We start from the raw sequence: 8,059 nt of genomic DNA on the forward strand, positions 1-8,059 counted from the left end.
TGAGCAAGGAGCCCAATGTGCGACTCAATCCCAGGACCCTGGGACCCTGACCCAGCCAAAGGCAGACGCTTAAGCAACTGAGCCACCCAGGCATTTCAACAGTATCTATTGAAGAACAAAATGTTTTAATTTTGATGAAGTCTAGTATATTGATTTTTTTTAATAGCTTAGGCTATTTGTGTTGTATTTGGAAAATCCTTGAAAAACCAAGACCACTCAAATATTCTCCAGTTTAATTCTAGAAATGTTACAGTTTTAGACTTCACCTTTAGAACTAAAATCCTTTTTTGTGTCGTTTTTTCATGACAACAGTGCATGTAAAAAATATGCAGTAAAAGTTGATATGGCTACCTAATTGTTCTAAGTACTATTTGTTATTAAGATTATCCCTTCTTCATACATATGTTTAAGTCTATTTATAGACTCCATTATGTTCCAATGATTGACCTATCTTTAGGCCAATAATGTAGCTTTATAATATATGTTGAATCGATCGCTATTTTTTCAAAGTTGTTTTAGCTGTTGTAGGTTCTTTGCACTTTTATATACATTTTAGAAGTAGTTTATCAGTTTTTTTTTTTAAGAGGTATTTAGTTATTTTAGAGACACAGTCCAAGCAGGGGAAGGGGCAGAGGGAGAGAGAGAGAGATGGAAAGAATCCCAGGCAGACTCCCCCCAGAGCACAGAGTCCCAAAGCCCACACAGGGCTTGATTCCATGAACCGGAGACCATGACCTGAGTCAAAGACTCAGATGCTTAACCAACTGAGCCACCCAGGCACCCCAAAGCAGCTTATCAATTTCTTAAAAAAACAAAAACAAAACCAAAACGAAAAAAAAAAAAAAAAACAACTTTCTTAGTCTTGATTTTGAGTAGAATCTACAGATAAATTTGAAGAAAATATCTTAAGTACACTAAATCACCGATTAATAAACAGATCTCTTAATTTACTTTGATTTTTAACTTTTCTTAGCACTGCATTTCAAAGGTCAATGTGCAGGTTTTACACAACTTTGTCTAATTTATCTTCAAATATTTCCTATTTTGATGCTATTTTAATTTTCACTTCTGGTTGTTGCTAGTATACAGGAATTTTTTTTTCTCTTGGTTTATTGATCATGGATCCAGCATTCTTACTATATTCACTGATAGTTCTAGCATCTTTCTCATAGATCCAGTATAGAAAATACACATTTTCTGTGAATAAAAGGTAATTTCTAGTTATACGATATGGACACTTCTTTTTCTCTCCTTATTGTACTGGTCAGCACATTTAGTACAAAGGTGATGGAAGTTCTGAGAGCAGACATCCTTGCTCTGTTCCTGATCTCTGGAAAAAATCATCCCAACTTATTGATGATGCCTTTTATCTGAAGAGGAAATGCACTTATATTTCTAATTTATGGGGATTTTTTTAAAAAATTAAGACTGGATATAAGATTTTGTCAGATATATATTTAACACCTACCTATTTATCTTTTTTTTTTTTTTCTCCCTGTATTGAGTCTGGTAAAATGATGGTTTACACTGATTAATTTTTAAATATTAACCCAAACTTAAACCTGTAGGGTAAATCCCATTTGCTTATGATGTATTATTCCTTATTATTTTGATTTGCATAAATTTTAAGAAATTATTAATAAATTTATTATTTATATCTATGTACATGTGGAATATTTGGCTTTTAATTTTTTTTTCACTGAAATGTCTTTGGCTCTGTTATTGGAATAATACCGGTCTCAGAATATTCCATAACTTTTCAATGTTCTTAAAGAGTCTGTATAAAAAAGTACTTGCATTTCCCCTTCCATGCATTAATGGTGTTTTTCATTCATTTTACTTCAAAAATATTATAAATCCAAATCAATATTACTTTTTTCTTTAGTTAAGCAGTTAATTTTTTAAAAGTGAAGAATCTTTTATATATGTCTTCTGATGCTTTTATTCTTGAGTATTTTTTTTTATTTCCATCTAATCTGATGCTTTTATTGAGTATTTTTCGATTTCCATCTAATGTTTCCTTTCTGTAAGAAATAATTCAATACTTACTGTAAGTCAGAGAAGCTAGAGAGGAACGAATTCAGCTTTTCCATCTCTGCAAAAAGTCTTTAGTTCACCTTTGTGATTGACAGATTTTCCCTGAGTATAGAATTTTAAATTGCATATGGTTTTTTCATTATTATTGTTGGGTTTTAGTTTTTCTCACTTGAGCACTTTAAAAATGTTGCTCCACTATCTTGTAGCTTGTACTTTTATAAGCTATAAGAAGTCTGCTGTCATTGTTATCCTTTACCGCTACATAATTTCTTCTCTCTGGATGCTCTTAAGAGTTTCTCTATATCTTTGATTTTAATCTTTGGTATAGTTTTCTTCACTTTGTTAATGCTTGAAATTTACTGAGCATCTCTGATCTATGAGTTTATCGAGTTTATCGTTTTCAACAAATGTGGAAAAATTTCAGCCTTTTTCAAATATCTTTTCTGCTCCTTCAATCCTCTTGAATTCCAGTTAAATATATATATTTCTTTTCTTTCTTTATTCTACTCCTTGAAGATAGCCCACAGTTCACTGTTGTTCTTTCACATTTTTTTTCCAGTATTTTCCCTTCTGCTTAATTTTGGAATGTTTTTGTTCCTATTTCTTCACGTTCAGTAATCTTTTCTTTTGCAATATATATGTTTTGTTACTATCACAATGTATTTTTCATTTCAGCCACCACACAAGTTGAATTTAGTTTAGTTTTGTTTTGTTTTCAAATCTTCCATATCCTCTTCTTCACATGCTCAATCTTTGTCTTAAAGGTATGGAACATATGTTAACTGTTTTTGTGTCGGAGGCTATTACCTCTATAATCTGTTTTATTTTTTGTCTGTTTCAATTGATACATTTTCTCCCTATTATGAGTTCTATTTTTCTGCTTTTATGCATGCCTGATAATTTTTACATGGAACCCAGACATACTGAGTTTTATCTTGTTCGATGCTGAGTATTTTTGTATTGCTATAAATATTTTGTTCTTGGATGTAATTTTTTTGGAAAAAGACTGATGTTTAGAACAATGGTTCCTCAACTAGAGGTAATTTTACCCCCAGGGACATTAGTCAATTTCTAGAGACATTTTTATTATCACAGTCAAGAGAGGCTGCTTACTACTGGAATCCAGTGGGTAGAGGCTAGAGTTACTGTTTAATATCTGACAAATCACAAGTCAATCCCACAATGAAGAATTACCTGGCTCAAGATATCAATAGAACCATTATTGAAAAAACACATCTGAGAAGCTTGTTTTTAAGCTTTTTTGTATGGGATCAGAGCAACCACAGTAATGAGGCAATGCCCTTAAGAGTACTCTACCTGATTTCTCAACATTCTCGGGGTTTTCAAATATGGCTGATGGGAAATACAGATCATTCCTGGTCCTGTGTGAGCTTTAGTGATTGCTCCTCAGTTCCATTCATATGGTCTTTTTCATCAGCTTCACATTATTTCCTCACACTGATGCTCTGAAAGTACTTAGCTGAAGATTCAAAAGGGACCCTCTTCAGATTTCCTGACCTCTCTCTCCATGCAGTTCTCTCCTGTTATTTTTTTCTTGTGTTGGAACTGTTAACCTCTTTTCCCTCAAGGTCCCCCAGCTCTAGTTTCTCTACTCAGGAAGATCATCATGCTCCATTTGCATTCCTATTCCTTAGATGTGGATGGGAAACTCCTCCAGGCAGTAAGTTGGGACAATTTAGGGTCACACTGCTTGCTTTCCCAGAAATCCCTATTTGGTACTGTCAGTTTTCCTATATCTGAAGAATACAGTTTTATATATTTTGTCAGATTTTTTTCAGTTGTGTAAGCAGGAGGGCTTAAATTTGGTTCCTGTTACTCAATCTTAACCACAAGTCTCTTGTATTTGATTTTTAGTGCGGTATTCAAATTTGAACAATAAATGTACAGTTTCTTGGGGGAAACAGGGCTGGATCCATAATTTTAGTAAAGTTTAATGTAGATGACACATGTGTTTTAGAAGGAATGTTTCCTATACAAAAATACATTATTCAGAAAATGTTTTTTGTGTAATTACTTTGTTGATATGTCTCTGGCGTGCAGAATTTTAACAGACTTTTTTCCTCCAATGGCATTTAAATTGTATACACATAATAAGTGATCAGTCTCAAATTTACACAGAAAGGCAAAGTTGGCTGTTTTATTTAAAATATATATTTGTTTCTTCTAGTTCAAAACTCATATTTACCAATTATTAAATTACCAATTATTAAAACATAAGCAAAACACAGGTCTTCTTTTAAGCTAGAATTTTATACACTCGTAGAACATATTACTGGTTATGAGGTGGTAGGAACAGATACATATGGAAGCAGCAGCTATGAGTGAGCATTTCTGTTATGCCCTCATGGAGTTTCAAAATCTCGGACAGCTGGGGGATACAGAGGACGCTGGAGAGTACTATCAGCACCCAGAAGTGTTGGAATGACTAAATGATTATGACAAAAGTGTATAAAAACTTCAAAGTAAATGAATGAATATAAAGAGTACTCAGTGACTGTGGTCTCAGTTTTCTTATCTCTAAATACAGATGATACTGTTAATAGATAATATTTAGTGGGCAATTACGTTATGAAAAGCCATTGTATGTATTACTTGATATGTACAAGATTTCTGCATAGTAGCTGCTATGATTATTTTCATTTCACAGGTGTGGAAACAGTCATAAAGGAATACTCTTAATTCCAGGAAGCACAAGTAACACACAGCTTTTAGTGGCAGAATCAAGGCTATGTATTCTAATTCCTACTTAATACTCTTTTCATCTATGCTTGTCTCCCTTTACCAGCGGAGTACCTCAATAGGCTTAAGCAAAAGAATATATATTTCAACAACCAAACAAATTCCACCAATGTATACAACAATAAGAGAGTTTAATGGATATAGAGTGAGACCAAGAGAACTGGTTTTGAGTCAGAATATCTGGATATGAGTCTTTGTTATGCTGCTAATCATTCACTAAATATTCATTGAGAGCTCAATTCTGTCAGGACCTCTGACAAATAAAAAAAAATACAGAACTGTGATTTTTTGGATGCAAATATCTATAAGTAAATATATAGATATTTAAAAATTTACATATCTATCTACATCCATGTGTATCTAGTTGTACCTATCTACCTACCTATTTACAGATATAGAAAGACACATATATCCTAGTTATATGTCAGTAACTTCGATGCCAGGTTAGTTCAAAGTGCTTATTAATCTCCTACTTTAATTCAATTTAACTGAGAAAATACACTGACCCTTATGAATTAGCATATTGTCTTCTTCAGATAACTAATGGTAGGTCATTTGATTTAACTTAATGAAGAGGACTGGTTTTGTATCATAACATCAATCATGTGAAACTTATCCAAAAACATCCTCTTTATATTTTCCATGAAAGATAGCTCCAGAAATTGTCTATGCCCTTTAACTGAAATTTACTCTGAAAGAGGTAAGTAGAATGAATTTTATAGAAAATAGGACTCTAGAAATTTAGCTATCTATTAATTAAAATGACAACTACAACTCTACTACACATCTCAAAATACCAAAAACAACTTTTTAACACTACCTCTGGAATTACTTTATCTGTGTTTTGGGAAAATATATTTGAAAATAAGGAAAAATCCTACCTGAAGTGACATTATTTCAGTATTTTTTTCTCACGGGTATAATATGATCTGCATTACAATATCCTGATATTTTCTAAAGCCACTTTGTAGTGGGACATATGAATACTGTCACATACTGGGTCACTGCAAGCTGAATATATTTTCTAAATCTGTTAGCTATCATGTCAGCAATTCTTAGAAAACAGATCCAAAACAGCAGATGGCTGAGAATTTAGATTCCCTGTACTTAAACCAGTAGTAAAGATGTCATTACTAATCCACAGACCCAACTGATTCTTTGAATTCCTCAACAGAATGTTTCTATATATTGCTTAATTATTTTCCAGACTTGCAGGTTCAAGGTAATCTGACTCTTAACTACTCCATATTAATCTGTCATGGCATACAGCTTATGGGATTTTTTTTTTATTTATTTTTTATTTTTTTGTGGACTGACTTACGTAGAAACATTTTTATTAACAGAGTTAAATCTTTTTTTTTTTTTTCATGTGCCTGATTCTCTGGAAGAAGAAAAACACAAATAACTGCACTTAAATCAGTGAAGAATTATAATTTTAGATAAAATTTATCTGAACAGTAATGATATTCGGTTGATAGAATCAGATTTGACCTTCAACTGAGAAGTGAAAGGTTACATTATAAATCTATATGTACCAATACTCACCCCTATCCTTTACGATTTCAGTTGTATTTAATATTATTTTAAATAGAGTTATCAATAAATTCTGAAATTAGATTTTGGTGAAAAAGAACTTCAATCGTATTTGCAATGTGCATTTATGGAATATTTATCAATATACTGTGATAGATTTGATTTTCACGTTGAAGAAAAAAACTACATTCATGAATCTTTCCATTAGAATGATATTAATAAAGATTGATTAATATGCATTACATAAACATTGTTTAGTCTTAGGAATAAGTTGGAGAAATGGCAGAGGGATTGCTTACTTTTTATTTAATGAAGAAGAAAAATGTAAGAGAGTTAGAAGGACATTTAAAAAGTGTTATATATTTCTGAATATATGCAAGGTCAAATGGTTCTTGTAAATGAGGACATCTGAAAAATATCATCTGGACATCACTCTCAACAAATATTTATGAATGACCCTCAAAGGTAGGTCACTAAGTTGTGAGATTTGAAAATATACTGTAGATTGAATTCTTCTACTTGAGATAAATAAGTACATGTGTACACACACACATGGTCTCAATAATTATACTTAAAGTGCTTATTACTGGTGCAGTATTTATCAAAGTCAACAAAATTAAGTGACTTAGACTTCTGGAAAGTTTTACAGAATTGAACATTACAATCTGTCAAAATTTTGAAAAGTATCACATTTCTATGGTCTTTAACAAATTGATGTAAGACACAGTAAATAGTTTTCCAGACACTCTGATTTATTAATTACTTAAATATAGAATTCTGCTTTCAGAATTCCCCATGTAATAAATGGATGACACCTATATGAGAACACTGATTGTTTGATATCACCATCCATATATCATGACAAATCCACAATACAATATTACTTGGAGTTGGATATTACTTGTAATTTACAAATGAAGAAACAGAGTTGCAGTACATGAATCAACCAGCCCTAGTCACATAGTTAGTGACAGAATCAAGGATTTCATCTCATTTTTTTTATTTCAAAGTTCACTCTTTCCACTACATTTCTTTACATTGCCAGAAGTAAGCATCTATTTGCATGGTGTTGTCAAAATAATTCTATAGAAAAAATACTAAAGTGCCAGCATGTTGGGAAAACAGAGAAACAAGAAAAATAATATTATCTAGAAAAAAGTAAAATATTATGCAATAAGGCAGCATGATTTTACAATGCAAAATTATATTAATTATTCTGATTTTGTAAAAACATGTAACTTATTGTGGAAGAGAACTTTCTTAAGTTTGTACCCAGGTTCTATATCACCTTTTATGAATATATGCATTTGCATTATAAATATAGGACTAGTACAGGTGACAGAGCTCAGCCAATATAAAGAAGACATTTTCAACAACCAGAGATATACAAATAATGGAACCGGCTGCCTCAAAGTTTAGTGACTCACTTGCCATTAGAACTGCAGGAAACAACAAATGTTGGAGAGGATGTGGAGAAAAGGGGATCCCTCTTACACTGTTGGTGGGAATGCAAGTTGGTACAGCCACTTTGGAAAACAGTGTGGAGGTCCCTTAAAAAGTTAAAAATTGAGGGGCGCCTGGGTGGCACAGCGGTTGAGCGTCTGCCTTCGGCTCAGGGCGTGATCCCGGTGTTCTGGGATCGAGCCCCACATCAGGCTCTTCTGCTATGAGCCTGCTTCTTCCTCTCCCACTCCCCCTGCTTATGTTCCCTCTCTCTCTGGCTGTCTCT

Source organism: Ursus maritimus, unplaced genomic scaffold (assembly GCF_017311325.1).
Source record: "Ursus maritimus isolate PB19 unplaced genomic scaffold, ASM1731132v1 scaffold_10, whole genome shotgun sequence".
Classification (NCBI taxonomy): Eukaryota; Metazoa; Chordata; class Mammalia; order Carnivora; family Ursidae; genus Ursus; species Ursus maritimus.